Genomic DNA, 14505 nt, shown 5'->3' on the forward strand with positions numbered 1-14505 from the left:
ACTTTTCATCACTAGAGTTAATGTAAAGGTCATTGTAATCTACATAAAAAGAAAATTTTGTTAGGGTTTATTTTGTTCGTAGGAAAGACAGCAACTTGAATTCAACCAACATCGAGACTGATATTCCTTGTTTGGGGGTAAAAAGACGAGAGTTTGTAATCATGTACCTCTCCGTTTTTCTTATCATCGATTAGGCTCACAGACTATATCACAAAGAAAGAAAAAAGGTAAAATAACCAAAATTTGGTGGAGATCAATTGTAAAGAGTCCATGTCGGTCTGAAAGAATATTTTCAAAAGTATACAACTTATAACCTGTAATTGGAAAAACAAACCCCCTATTAATGCCACAATAGTTTTTTGATATTTCATTTAAGGGACAGGGAATTATCCAAATTATCAGGAAAAATCAAAAGTGTTGTATTTACATAAATTACAGGTGTTGCGCTCATAAACAAATGTATTTATCAAAGTAACCCTCTTTAAATCCGTAAAACTAAAATAGTATTATCTAAACGATATAGACGAGTTCTACACATGATACATGCTACTTGCTTCTTTAAAGGCAAGGCAAGCTTGAAATGGAGAACGAAAATACCTGTTTTGTTGCATCCTTGTCTTGGTTTGCCAACACTTGCCTGACCCGCTGATTAATTGACATGTCTTTAGTCTAGTTTAATGATATACAATACATTTCATTAGTCATTTATGGTGTTAGACAAGATATTAAGTAGTCATCATGATAATCGTATGTCTTTCAAGATAGATTTCAATCTACTGATCTCCTGGCAACTCTTTTACGTTTACATGCCCGTACCATTGTACTCGATATCGAATATCTTTTTATCTTGATAGAGTATACTATATTAGTATTATTAGTCATATATGACCCTGAAAAAGTTTTAAATAAACCTAAGTATAAACTCAATTAAACCGGGTCTTTAATTATTCAGATCTCGACACTTACTTGTTGACATTTAGTTTTAGAATTTCCATACAATACATTTCACTAAACATCAACACTGATTATACTCTTAAGACTATTGCTCTTGTGAACAATTCAATGTGACATGCGTTTGTTCACTACAGTGAACTTCTTATTCTTATACACTACTAGTATTTTGCCAATTATATTTCTTTTTGGTATTTGTCTAATGGGTTCTAGTCTCATTGACATATCTGAAATCTGCTTTTATTAATTCCTATCATATTGTTTATAATAGTGAGGTTATTCATGCAATAAAAGTGCTGACATAACCTCTACAACCTCTATCAATGAAAACATTAGGTAAATAATTTTTAATTTTTTTTAAATCAAAAACAAATCCGACGTCATAATGTTTGACCTGAAGTTGAAAAGTTTGACCCAAACCTATCAAGTCCAATTCTCTTAAGCTGGTATATCAAATAATACCCATTATTTCAATTGAAAACAAAACAGACAAATATATTCCCCTCAATTGATTAACAGTCGATTTTCATCACATTGTATGAAATATGAGCACCACAACACAATAGGAAGCTTGTTTTAGATTGATCACTGCGCTCCATCGATACAGAACTTTTTTCTTAATGTGACTCGAAGCTCATATCCTTTACAGCATCGAGTTTACAGAAAACCTGGTAGTCGATACATACATGTACATGTTTGATATATTTCATTCAGTGTTCGAATTCTACCGCTTTGACGTTTACTAAACTTTTCTTATGCAGGCGTCACACTGTCCCAAAATTGACACCAGATGGACACACGGAAAAGGAAATTTGAATTCGGGTATGATCGTAAAAACATCGAGCCATTTGTGAGGGCATATTAAGCCATCGTGTGACCGCCGTTTGAGTGTTCAGTCTCTAGCAGCAACTTTGTAAGCGGTGGCAAAATCTTTGGCATGCCAAAAAATTTCCATAAGACCTTGCGAAGGTTCATTTTCGTGTTGAATTCGTATGTCCATTTTGCTTCTTGTCAAATCGTGACATCTTCGTCTTTACTTCGTGTGATCATCGGTGACATCGGGTATTTCCGCTAGAAGGAAGACAATACGAAGGAAACGATTGTTCTAGGAAGCCCAAACGACTACGTGAAGACCTCGCAGTGCCGTCGTGTAGCCATCGTATTATACATTGAGATGAGACCACGGTGTCGATGGAGACAGCCAAATTTGAGTAGTTCAAGCGTTTCACATGTGCCATGGTAACATGGACATATGAAATGCCAGCCTCAGAGCATCTTCCACAGTCCTTAGTAACTCTACATAACAGAGGCGTGTGTAACTCCCAAAGCTTCAATCTTTATTATTCCGAATTCAGTTCCTTCAGAATGGCATACTTTAATGATGAGACCATCAGGAAAAAGGATGCAGCATATCTTTATCATATCTTGTTATTTGCCTTTCTTATATTTGACAATGTCCTATTTTGATCTGAGCGTCACTGATGAGTCTTATATAGATGAAACGCGCGTCTGGCGTATTAAGTTATAATCCTGGTACCTTTGATAACTATCCTCATCTTGTTTTGCTTTTTATATTCCAGAGCTTGGACAAACTGAGGCGAAGGAGGTCTATGTGGGTCGAAAAATAGCTGTCTGACAAAAGAAGAGAACGCGTTGGCCAGTAAAGCACTCTACTAAAAGAGCTGAAGACAGAAAATGATATTGCCTTCTATAACTACACATGACTTCCCAGAGGTGTCTACTATGAGGTCCTGCGAAGGGCATAAGGCAGAATAAAGAAGAAGGACACGTGGTACAGACAGTCTCTCCCTCCTCGTCGCAAGCTGTCCATCACTCTACGACACCTAGCCTGCGTTGACAATGTTACAAGCCCATCCTTCAACTTCAGAATTGCTCCAAACACCATCTCCCTTATCATCAATGATGTCTGCGATGCCATCAATGCCTAGTTTGCTGTTGAGATGATCTAGTGTCCTACTACAATAATACAACTAAGGAGTACACCGCCATTGCTGAGAAGTTTGAGAAGAAATGGAAATTTCCACACTGCTGCGGTGCTCTGGATGGAAAGCATGTTTCGGTCACCTGTCCTTAGAATAATGGCCCTGTGTACAGAAACTACAAGGGCTTCTTCTACATTGTTCTCATGGCCCTTGTCGACGTAGACTACAAGTTTCTCTGGATTGATGTCCGCTGTGATTGTTCCAGGAACGATGCCAGTATCTACAATGGGTAAGAACTGAAGAAACATATTCAATCTCCCTGAAAAGAAGTATCTATCTGGTGATAACGTTCCCATACTACACAGTAGGGGAGAATGCTTTTGGGACCAACAAGCGCCCGATGAACCCGTTTTCCATCAGAATAAATGGAACACCATGAGAAAATATTGAACTATAGACTCTCCAGAGCAAGGCGTGTATTGGATTATTCCTTTGGTATTCTGGAACACAAGTTCCGAGTTTTGCTGAGGAACATGAACCATAGGTCAAAGACATACAAATCTTCAATTTCATCAGACAGATCAGACAGATATATCTATCCACCGACAAAAACCTGATGGACTTTGAGGACCAGAACCAGAATGTCATCCCAGGGGCATGTGGATATTGCAAAGTACTTCTGGATGTTTTCCACGAGAGGGCAAGGAACACTGGAACACAGGATGGGAGGCAAATTAGAATATTATATTAGGGTTGTTCGGTGCCATGGTAGGACAGGATGATCTAGTAATTATTCCCACAATGCAGTGACAGTAAAATCAATACATACACACTAAAATTGTGATGATGAACAAATCATTTTCATATATTGCATTGTAACTTAAAGCAAAATTTGTATGGGATAATACATTTTGTTTCTGAAATTTTGATTGAAAATAACTTTAATATAAAAATATAAATAACATTTACACTAAGGATAAAACTGTATCTTGAGACTGTAAACACTATATCCTTTCCGACCCAGATTAAATCATTGTAAAGGACGTACTTTTGGAAAATACGTATATATACTTTTATAAGTACCTCATTTTTGATCATTTGTATACGTGACAAAAAATATTAAATACAATTTCACAGTAGGAGATCAAGTTCAGTTCTTATCTTTGTATATATTTCACTTTCATTTTCAGTTTGTTGTAAACGATTATAAAACCAATATTCTGATTATAAGAATACAAATAAAGTGTATCTTCTAATGTTAACTGCATTGTATTCTCTTTTAAATTTATTAAACGGCAATTCTTAAGGCATCGACATTTTTTTAACACTGCAATCCTTAAAGCATCGTCTTCCTGTATTAAACAGCAGTCCTTAAGGCATCGTCCCCTTGTAGTCAAGTCTACCACAACTATCCTTAATGCATCGTCTCTTGTACTCAAGAATAACACAGCAATGCTTTTGTGCATCATCTCCTTGTAATACACAGCACTCTTTAGGGTAGTGTCTCTTTGTATTCAGGTGTTATACAGCAATCATTAAGGCATGGTCTCCTTGTATTCAGAGGTTACACAGCAATCATTAAAGCACCGTCTCCTTGTATTACACAGCAATCATTAGGGCATCGTCACCTTGTAATCAGGTCTTAGACGGCAACACTTATGAAGAGACATTGATTGTCGAAATGCGCATCTGGTGCAGACAAATTGGTACCGTTTATGTTATTAAGACATCGTCTCTTATTATTCAGGTATTACGCAGCAGTCCTTAAGGCATCGTCTCTTTGTTTTACACGGTTACAGATCAATCTTTAAGGTATACTCAATAAATTCAGGTTTTACACAGCAATCCGTAAGGCATCATCTACTTGTATTTAGGGGTAACACAGCGATCCTTAAAGCATCGTCTTCCCGTATTACACAACACTCTTTATGGTATCGTCTCCTTGTATTTAGTTTCTTTCACAGCAATTATTAACGCATCGTCTCCTTGTATTTAGGTCTAACACAACAATCATTAAAGCCTCGTCGCTTGTATTAAAGTCTTACAAAGCAATCCTCAAGGCATCTTCTCCCTGTATTACAACGAAATCTGTAGGGTATCGTCTCCTTGTATTCTGACACATCAATCGTTAAAGCATCGTTTCTTTTTATTCAGGTCTTACAGCATCGTCTCTTTGTATTCTGGTCTTATACCACAATCTTTAAATCATCGTCTCCTTGTACTCAGGTAATAAACAACAATCCTTAAAGCATCATCTCCCTGTATTCAGCTCTTAATAGATATAAGAAGATGTGGTATGAGTGCCAACGAGACAACTCTCCATCCAAGTCAAAATTTATAAAAGTAAACCATTATAGGTCACAGAACGGTCTTCAACACGGAGCCTTGGCTCACACCGAACAGTAAGCTATAAAGGGCCCCAAAAAATTACTAGTGTAAAACCATTCAAACGGGAAAACCAACGGTCTAATCTATATAAAAAACGAGAAACGAGAAACACTTATGAACCACATCAACAAACGACAACTACTGAACATAAAAGCTGTTCGTTTAACGTCTCCTTGTATTCAAGACTTGTACGCCAACCATTACGGCGTCTAAAAATCTTAAAGGTTTAGTCTCCTTGTATAAAGTTCATACACAGAAGTCCTTAAGATATTGTCTCCTTATATTACATAACAATCCTTAATGAATTGTGTATTGTATTAAGGTCTTCCACGGCAAAAACATTGCTAATATTTAATTTTATTATCTAATTGTCCACATAAAATCATGTGAAGCATACTTGAAGAAAAGTCAAAATAAATCTTAAGAGCAATATATTTTATTTGTCGTACAAAAAGTTTGCGGCAAACTTCCGAACACTGGTTAGCCCATCTGCAAACCAAGTTCATCTTTCAGCCGCTTTGCTCCCAACAACTTGTTGCCTGACTTGGTTTTACATATTTTTGTAACCTCCACCCGCACTGCTCAAAATTGTTCGGGACTTGAATCGTTCGTTACTTTCTTTTTCATTTCCTTTCCTTTTATTTCCTTTATTAGTATGAAACCTTTCTCTACTTAATATGTTATGACCAGAAAACAAGTATGAATATGCGCTTAGTAGGAAACGACTGTGGGAAAATATCATTGTTTTTATCTAACAGCTACATAAAGTGCAAAGCTCGTTTTACGTTTTGTATAAAAAGCAATAACTAGAACTTAAACAACAGGGAGACTACCATTACTTAGTCGGGGTAAAGGGATGATAATTTGTTATTGCATGTACCTCTCCGTGTTCTAATTATCTATTTAATAACGGTAGGTTTGATTATCGTCTCACAGGCTATATCACAGTGATTATCGCCTTACAGCTGGTAATATCGCAAAAACGAAAACAAGTAAACTGACCAAAATAGGGTGGAAATCAAGTTTGAAGAATCCATGGCGATCTGATAGAATATTTTCAAAACCATAGACACTTAAACTTTAATTGGATAACAGACTCCCCATTAATGTATTCTAACCCAATGGTGTTCTGTTATTTTATTTCAGTGAGCAGAAATTTCCAAAATGTCTTGAAAAATTATGAGTTTAGTGATAACAAAATTTTCAAGTGTCGCGATCATAAAGAAAAATAGCACAATCCTTGTTATTTAATAACTCTTTTTCGACAAGAATTGCTTTGCATGAAATGCAGAAGGAAAATACCTTTTTTAGCTGCTTCCTTGTATAGGTTTCCTACACTTACCTTATACGCTCTTTGCTTATCGTGTACTAAATTTAGTTCAATAACGTAATATCTATCATTAGTCAATTACACTGTTAGACAAGATATTAAATTGTCATGATGATAAGTATATATCTTCAGGATTGATTTCAATCTCTTGGCAACTCGTCTATCTTACCATTGTTTTACCCGATATATAATATCTTCTTATCTTGATATAGTATAATATATTAGTCATATAAGTTATACGTGGCTCTGAATAAAATTGTAAATAAACCTTATTATATAGAAGTTAAAAGGGTCAATAATTATTTTGATCTCCGACACTTACTTGTTGACATTTGGGTTTAAAATTTCCAAAAAACAGATTTAACCAGAAATGAACACTGATTGTACTCTCTAGGCTATTGCTTTTGTGAACAACTCAAAGTGGCAACCGATTTTAGCTTGCGGTAAGACTTTATGGTGCACTTTAGATTTCTGTTGGTTATTTTTGTTGTGGGTTGACCTCCACGGCCCTTGCCGTTGAATATATTTAGTAATTCATTTGCTAATTAAAACCAGAAACAATTTCATGAGCATATATGTTTAAGAATATCTTGACGGAATTAGATTAATATGATGATAATCATGGTATCTATGATGAGTTTATGATGAATTATAATGATTTGTTTTTTCGTTAAGGAAATATTATAGCGATCTTTGGTCTAAAATATAAACATGAAACTATTACAAAATAACGCACAACCAAATCAGTATATATCCTTCATTATCTTAGTGTCCTATTGGTAATTTGGTGTTGATGCCTGATCTTTGATAACTTCAATTCTAGACTCAGGAGTAGTTGTTGGGTGAATTTAAAAATTGCTCGGCATTTGTGTCAGCAAAAATCTTTAAACCGAATGTTTCTGGCCAAATGTCTTTTTTGTCGTTTGTTTGCTTTGATGTGTACTCCTTCAGTTTTGCGGAAAACTTCTCTACTGCGTTTGCACAATTTCGTTTATGAACAGCAATTCAGAACACCATCACACCAAAGCATATGACTTTCATGCACTTTGTTTATTGCTGCCTCTTTTTTGTTTTTCTTTATGGATAAGTAGATAAGTTGGTATGTAAATAATGTTCTGTCAGTACTTAAAATCGATTTTTAAAATGCAATCATATATTTTGAGATTGTAAACACTATTATATCATTTCCGACCTAGATTTTATTAAAGGACACGCTTTTGGAAAATACGTATATATATTTATATATGTACTTGATATTTAATATTTAATATACGTGATAAAACTATTAAATGAAAAGTCACAGTGGGAGATCAAATTGAGCTTTCACTTCTGTATATTATTTCACTTTCATTTTCAGTTTGTTGTAAAAGAAGAGCGAAAGATACTAGAGGAACATTCAAACTCATAAATCGAAAATAAACTGAAAACGCCATGGCTAAAAAAGAAAAAGACAAACAGACAAACAATAGTACACAAAACACAACATGGAAAACTAAAGACTAAGCAACACGAACCCCACCAAAAACTGGGGGTGATCTCAGGTGCTCTGGAAGGGTAAGCAGATCATGCCCCACATGAGGCACCCGTCGTGTTGCTCAGTTTAGTACAAGGTCGGTAAATAGTCTAATTCGGTAGGTCACATTGTAAAGGATTATACAACAAATTATATATTAATTATAAAAATACAAATAAATTTTATCTTCTAGTAATACCTGCATCAGTTCTTGTATTCAGGTCTTACACATTGATCCTTAATGAACGCATCGTCTCATTGTGATCAGGTCTAACATAGAAGTCCTTAATGCGTCGTTGCCTTGTATTCATGTCTTACACAACAATCCCTAAGGCATCGTCTCCTTGTAGTCAGGTCTTACAAAGTAGTCATTAAGGCATCGTTTCCTGGTAGTCAAGTCTTAAAGCAATCATTAAGGTATAGTCACCTTGTATTTAGGTCTTATATAGCATGGCTTAATGCATCGTCACCTTGCATTCAGGAATTACACAGCAATCCTTAAGGCATTGTCACCTTGTATTCTGTCTTACAAATCAACCCTTAATGCATCGTCTCCATGTATTCAGGTCTGACACAGCAATCCTTAAGGCATCGTCACCTTGTATTAAGTACTTACACAACAATCCTTAAGGTATCGTCACCTTGTATTCAGGTCTTACACAGCAATCCTTAAGGCATCGTCACCTTGTATTCTGTCTTACACATCAACCCTTAAGGCATCGTTTCCTTGTACGCAGGTCTTACACATTTAACCCTTAATGCATCGTTTTCTTGTATTCGGGTATTACACAGCAATTCTTAAGGCAATGCATCTTGTATTCAGGTATTACACAGCAATCCATAAGGCATTGCACCTTGTATTCTGTCTTACACATCAACCCTTAAGGCATTGTCACCTTGTATTCAGGTCTCACACAGCAATCCTTAAGGCATCGTCACCTTGTATTCAGGTCTTACACATCATCCCTTACAACATCGTCTCCATGTTTTCAGGTCTTACGCAGCAAGCCCTAGGGAATAGTTTTAATTTAGCCATTTGATAAGGGACTTTCCGTTTTGAATTTTCCTTGGAGTTCGGCAACCCTTACGGCATTGTCATTTTGTATTCAGCTCTCACACAGCACTCCTTATAGCATTGTTCCCATGTATTCAGGTTTTACACAACAACTCTTAATGAATAGTTTCCCTGCAGTTTGGTCTTACACAGCAACCTTTAATGCATCGTCTTTTTATATTCAAGTCTTACATAACAATCTGAAGGACATCTATATCATGTATTTTGATCTTACACAACAATCCTTTGCGCTTCATCCCTTGTATTCAGGTCTTACACAGCAATCCTTAATGCATCGTCACTTTGTACCCTGGTCTTACACAGAGATCCTTACTGCATCGTCTCCTTGTCTTTAAGTCATACTCAGCAAACCTTAAGGCATCGTCACCTTGTATTCTGGTCTTACACAGCAATTTTAATGCATCATCTTCTTGTAATCAAGACTTACATAAAAATCTGCAGGGCATCGTCATCTTGTATTCTGATCTTACACAACAATTCTTTGCGCATCGTCTACTTGTATTCAGGTCTTACGTATACACAACAATCCTGAAGGCATCGTCTACTTGTATTTAGGTCTTTCACATGTATCTTCATGCAACGTCTCCTTCAATTCTGGTCTTACACAGCAATCCTTAAGGCATCATTTCCTTGTATGCAGGTCTTATACGTCAACCTTGAAGGCATCATCCATATGTATTCAGGTCTTACACAGCAATCCTTAAGGCATTGTATCCTTGTGTTCCGGTCTTACACAACAATGACTAATGAATCGTTTCCTTGCATTCTGGTCTTGTACGGCAACCATTAAGGCATCGTCTTCTTGTGTTCAGGTCTTACACAACAATCATAAAGGAATCGTTTCCTTGCATTCTGGTCTAAAACGGCAATTCTCAATTCATCGACTCTTTGTTTTCCGGTCTTATACAACAATTCCTAAGGCATCGTCTCTTTTTTTTTTTGGTGTATTCAGGTGGTCTTACACAGCAATCCTGAAGGCATCTTTACCTTGGATTCAGGTATTACACACAAATCCTTAATACATCGTCTCCTTGTATTGAGGTCTTACACAGCAATCCTTTAGTCATCGTTTCCTTGTGCTCAGGTCTTACACATCAACCTTTAAGGCATCGTATCTTTGTATTCTGGTCTTACACAGCAATCCTTAAGGTATCGATTCCTGGTATTCTGTTTTTACACAAGAAGCCTTAAGGCATCGTCTTCTTGTTATCTGGTCTTCCAAAGAAAGCCTTTAGGCATGGTTTCCGTGTAATAAGGTCTTACACAGCAACCTTTAAGGCATTGTTTCATTGTATTCTGGTCTTGCACAGCCATCATTAAGTCATCGATTTCTTGTATTCTGTTCTTACACAGCAATCTTTATGCCATCGTTTCCTTGTATTTTGGTCTTACACAGCAATCCTTAAGGCATCATCCCCTTGAATTCAGGTCTCACACGGCAATCCATAAAGCATTGTCACTTTGTAGTCAGGTCTTACACCCCAATGCTTAAGGCATTGTCATCTTGTATTCTGGTCTTACACAACAAGCCTGAGGCATCATCACCCTGTATTCGGTTTGTTGCTTACCTACGAATTCAAAAAAAAATATATGACATTTTGGTTGATATAATGAAAATATATTCAATGTGTTGCAGTATATTCACTACGAGAATCATTTGATATAATTGTCAATGTACAAAGTCTAAACTCAATTGACTAAGTTCCAAAACATCGGTTCTTCTATTAATTATGTACAGAGATTAAAAATGGTCTTTTATTTAATCAAAAAGTGTTTTTTTTATTTGATCAAAATTTCAAATGGATTGGACCAATTGAATACAGTAGGCAAAGTAATGATAGATTGTTGGTTAGGTAATATACTGTATACATTTATGAATAATTTAAATTTGGATGTAACACGTCTTCTGATTGGATGAAAGTTTTTTGTCTATCAGCTCATAGACATAATTTTGTCATGTGACCGTGACGTCATCAACGTTTTTTCATGATTTACTCCTTAAAATGGAATTTAGAATTAAATTATAAGGAATGGAAATAACCTCAAAAATGTGGTGCACACTTTTAAATAACACGATATGCGGGTTATGCAGTGTGCTCTTCATTTTTGATGTAATTTATTCATCATTCCTTAAACGTAAAAAATGAAGTCTTCCTTTCAATAAATGGGACCATTCTTTCTTACCATATTTTAACAGTCAAGTCCACAAAATACTACCTAGAAAACTACAGATTGAACAATACGATCCCCATAAAAAAAACTGGGACGAACGGAGGTGTTTCGGAAGGATCAGCTTTTCTTCTTTACAAGTGTTATACTCTATTTGATAGGTCAAATTCAGTTATTTGGCATTTTAAAATAGCGTATTATAAATATCTAATTTCCAACCTCATAAATCCTCAAATTAAATTGCCATTGGTACATGTAAAAGTTTTAAATGGAAAGAGAGTTGCCTAAGTGAAAGGACCAGCAAGACTTTTATCGGTAGAGACAACACAGACCCTGAAATACAAAATAAGACAAGATACAACACGGATAAATAAACAAAAGCAACACAATACCTCTAAAACACAACTATGGGTGCACGCATGTGCTTCGGTAGGGTGGTCAGTTTCTCTTCTACTAGTACCAGCCGTCCAGTTTCCCTTTGTAAATTATGAGTCGGTGGTAAGTCATATTAGGGAATGTCACAATCGGGGAAAATGGACTGTAATTAAATTACGACATCTGTAATATAACAATGATCATCTGTAACCAATTTATGTCATAAGAGACAACCAAATCATGACGTTGTCCGTAAACTATTCAAAAAAGAGGGGCGAACGATACCAAAGGGACATTCAATCTCATAAATCGACAATAAACTGACAACGCCATGGCTAAAAAAGAAAAAGACAAACAGACAAACAATAGTACACAAAACACAACATAGAAAACTAAAGACTTAGCAACAGGAACCCCACTAAAAACTGGGGGTGATCTCAGGTGCTCTGGACGGGTAAGCAGATCCTGCTCCACATGTGACACCCGTCGTGTTGCTCATGCTAGTACAAGCTCGGTAAATAGTCTAATTCGGTAGGTCACATTGTAAAGGATTATACAACAAATTATATATTTAAAATTATAAAAATACAAATAAATTTTATCTTCTAGTGATACCTGCATCAGTTCTCGTATTCAGGTCTTACACATTGATCCTTAATGAACGCATCGTCTTATTGTGATAAGGTCTAACATAAAAGTCCTTAATGCGTCGTTGCCTTGTATTCATGTCTTACACAACAATCCTTAAGGCATCATCTCCTTGTAGTCAGGTCTTACAAAGTAGTCATTAAGACATCGTTTCCTGGTAGTCAAGTCTTACAGCAATCATTAAAGTATCGTCACCTTGTATTTAGGTCTTATATAGCATGGCTTAATGCATTGTCTCCTAGTATTTAGGTTTTACACAACAATCTTAATTACATCGTCACCTTGTATTCAGGAATTACACAGCACTCCTTAAGGCATCGTCACCTTGTATTCTGTCTTACACATCAACCCTTAAGGCGTCGTCACCTTGTATTAAGGTCTTACACTGCAATCCTTAAGGTATCGTCACCTTGTATTCAGGTCTTACACAGCAATTACTAAGGCATCGTTTCCTTGTATTCAGGTCTTACACATTTAACCGTTAAGGCATCGTTTTTTTGTATTCAGGTATTACACAGCAATCCTTAAGGCATCGTCACCTTGTATTCAGGTATTACACATCAACCCTTAAGGCATCGTCTCCCTGTATTCAGGTCTTACACAGCAAGCCTTAGGGAATCGTTTTAATTTTGCCATTTGATAAGGGACTTACAAAATAAGACAAGATGCAATACTGATAATTAAACAAAAGCAACACAATACCTCTAAAACACAACTATGGGTGCACGCATGTGCTTCGGTAGGGTGGTCAGTTTCTCTTCTACTAGTGCCACCCGTCCAGTTTCCCTTTGTAAATTAAGAGTCGATGGTAAGTCATATTAGGGAATGTCACAATCGGGGAAAATGGACTGTAATTAAATTACGACATCTGTAATATAACAATGATCATCTGTAACCAATTTATGTCATAAGAGACAACCAAATCATGACGTTGTCCGTAAACCATTCGAAAAAGAGGGGCGAAAGATACCAAAGGGACATTCAAACTCATAAGTCGAAAATAAACTGACAACGCCATGGCTAAAAAAGAAAAAGACAAACAGACAAACAATGATACACAAAACACAACATAGAAAACTAAAGACTAAGCAACGCGAACCCCACCAAAAACTGGGGGTGATCTCAGGTGCTCCGGAAGGGTAAGCAGATCCTGCTCTACATGTGGATGCAACATGGTTGTCTTTGTTCATATGTAGATTGTCTTTCACCGCGGATATTTTCTGAAGATCTTTGGTAATCTGGTAAATTCATTGACATATTTTCTAGTATCAAGTGGCGGTTTATAGCTTCAAATACGGAATGGTATGATAAGAGATGGTATACACATGTATGGAACGCCAAAACTGTCTTGTTATGCCCGTTTTCATTATATGATGTGCATTTACCTTTATATGATGTGCATTTGTCATTATATGATGTGCAAACACCTTTATATGGTGTCCAGTAGACATTATATGATGTGAACATATACTTATTTGATGTGCAAATATACTTATATGATGTGCAAATATACTTATATGATGTGCAAATGTATTTACATGATGTGCAAATGTACTTATATGATGTGCAAATGTACTTATATGATGTGCAAAGATCCTTATATGATGTGCAAATATACTTATATGATGTGCAAATATCCTTATATGATGTGCATTTTTCATTATATTATGAGCATGTAACATTATACGATGTGGTTCGGATTACCTCATTATATGATGTCAAAACGTACTTATATGATGTGCTTTCATCGTTGTTATGATAAATAAACATGATCATGATTAGAACGATTACTCTCTACGTCAAAACTGATTCCGATCTGCCTTTCGGAATTACGGCTCAAATCTGTAACTATTGTTTGTAAAATGGATGAGATTTTAAAAGAGATAAACCTTGTCACGTTCAGACCTCGTTTTAAAGATGAAAAAAAATCACATCTGATATTGTTGCAAAATTGTCAAAATATGAATTGCAAAGTTTAGGTTTTATCGACGGGTTTATAAAATAATGAACACACGGCTAAAGTGGATTATATTATGGCAATCTAATCAAAATAAATACTCATATGTGTACGAGCACGCGAGTTTATATAGATTTGAATTTTAATTAGATTGAT

The sequence above is a fragment of the Mytilus californianus genome, unplaced genomic scaffold, assembly GCF_021869535.1.
Source record: "Mytilus californianus isolate M0D057914Y unplaced genomic scaffold, xbMytCali1.0.p SCAF_4, whole genome shotgun sequence".
In the NCBI taxonomy this organism is placed as follows: domain Eukaryota; kingdom Metazoa; phylum Mollusca; class Bivalvia; order Mytilida; family Mytilidae; genus Mytilus; species Mytilus californianus.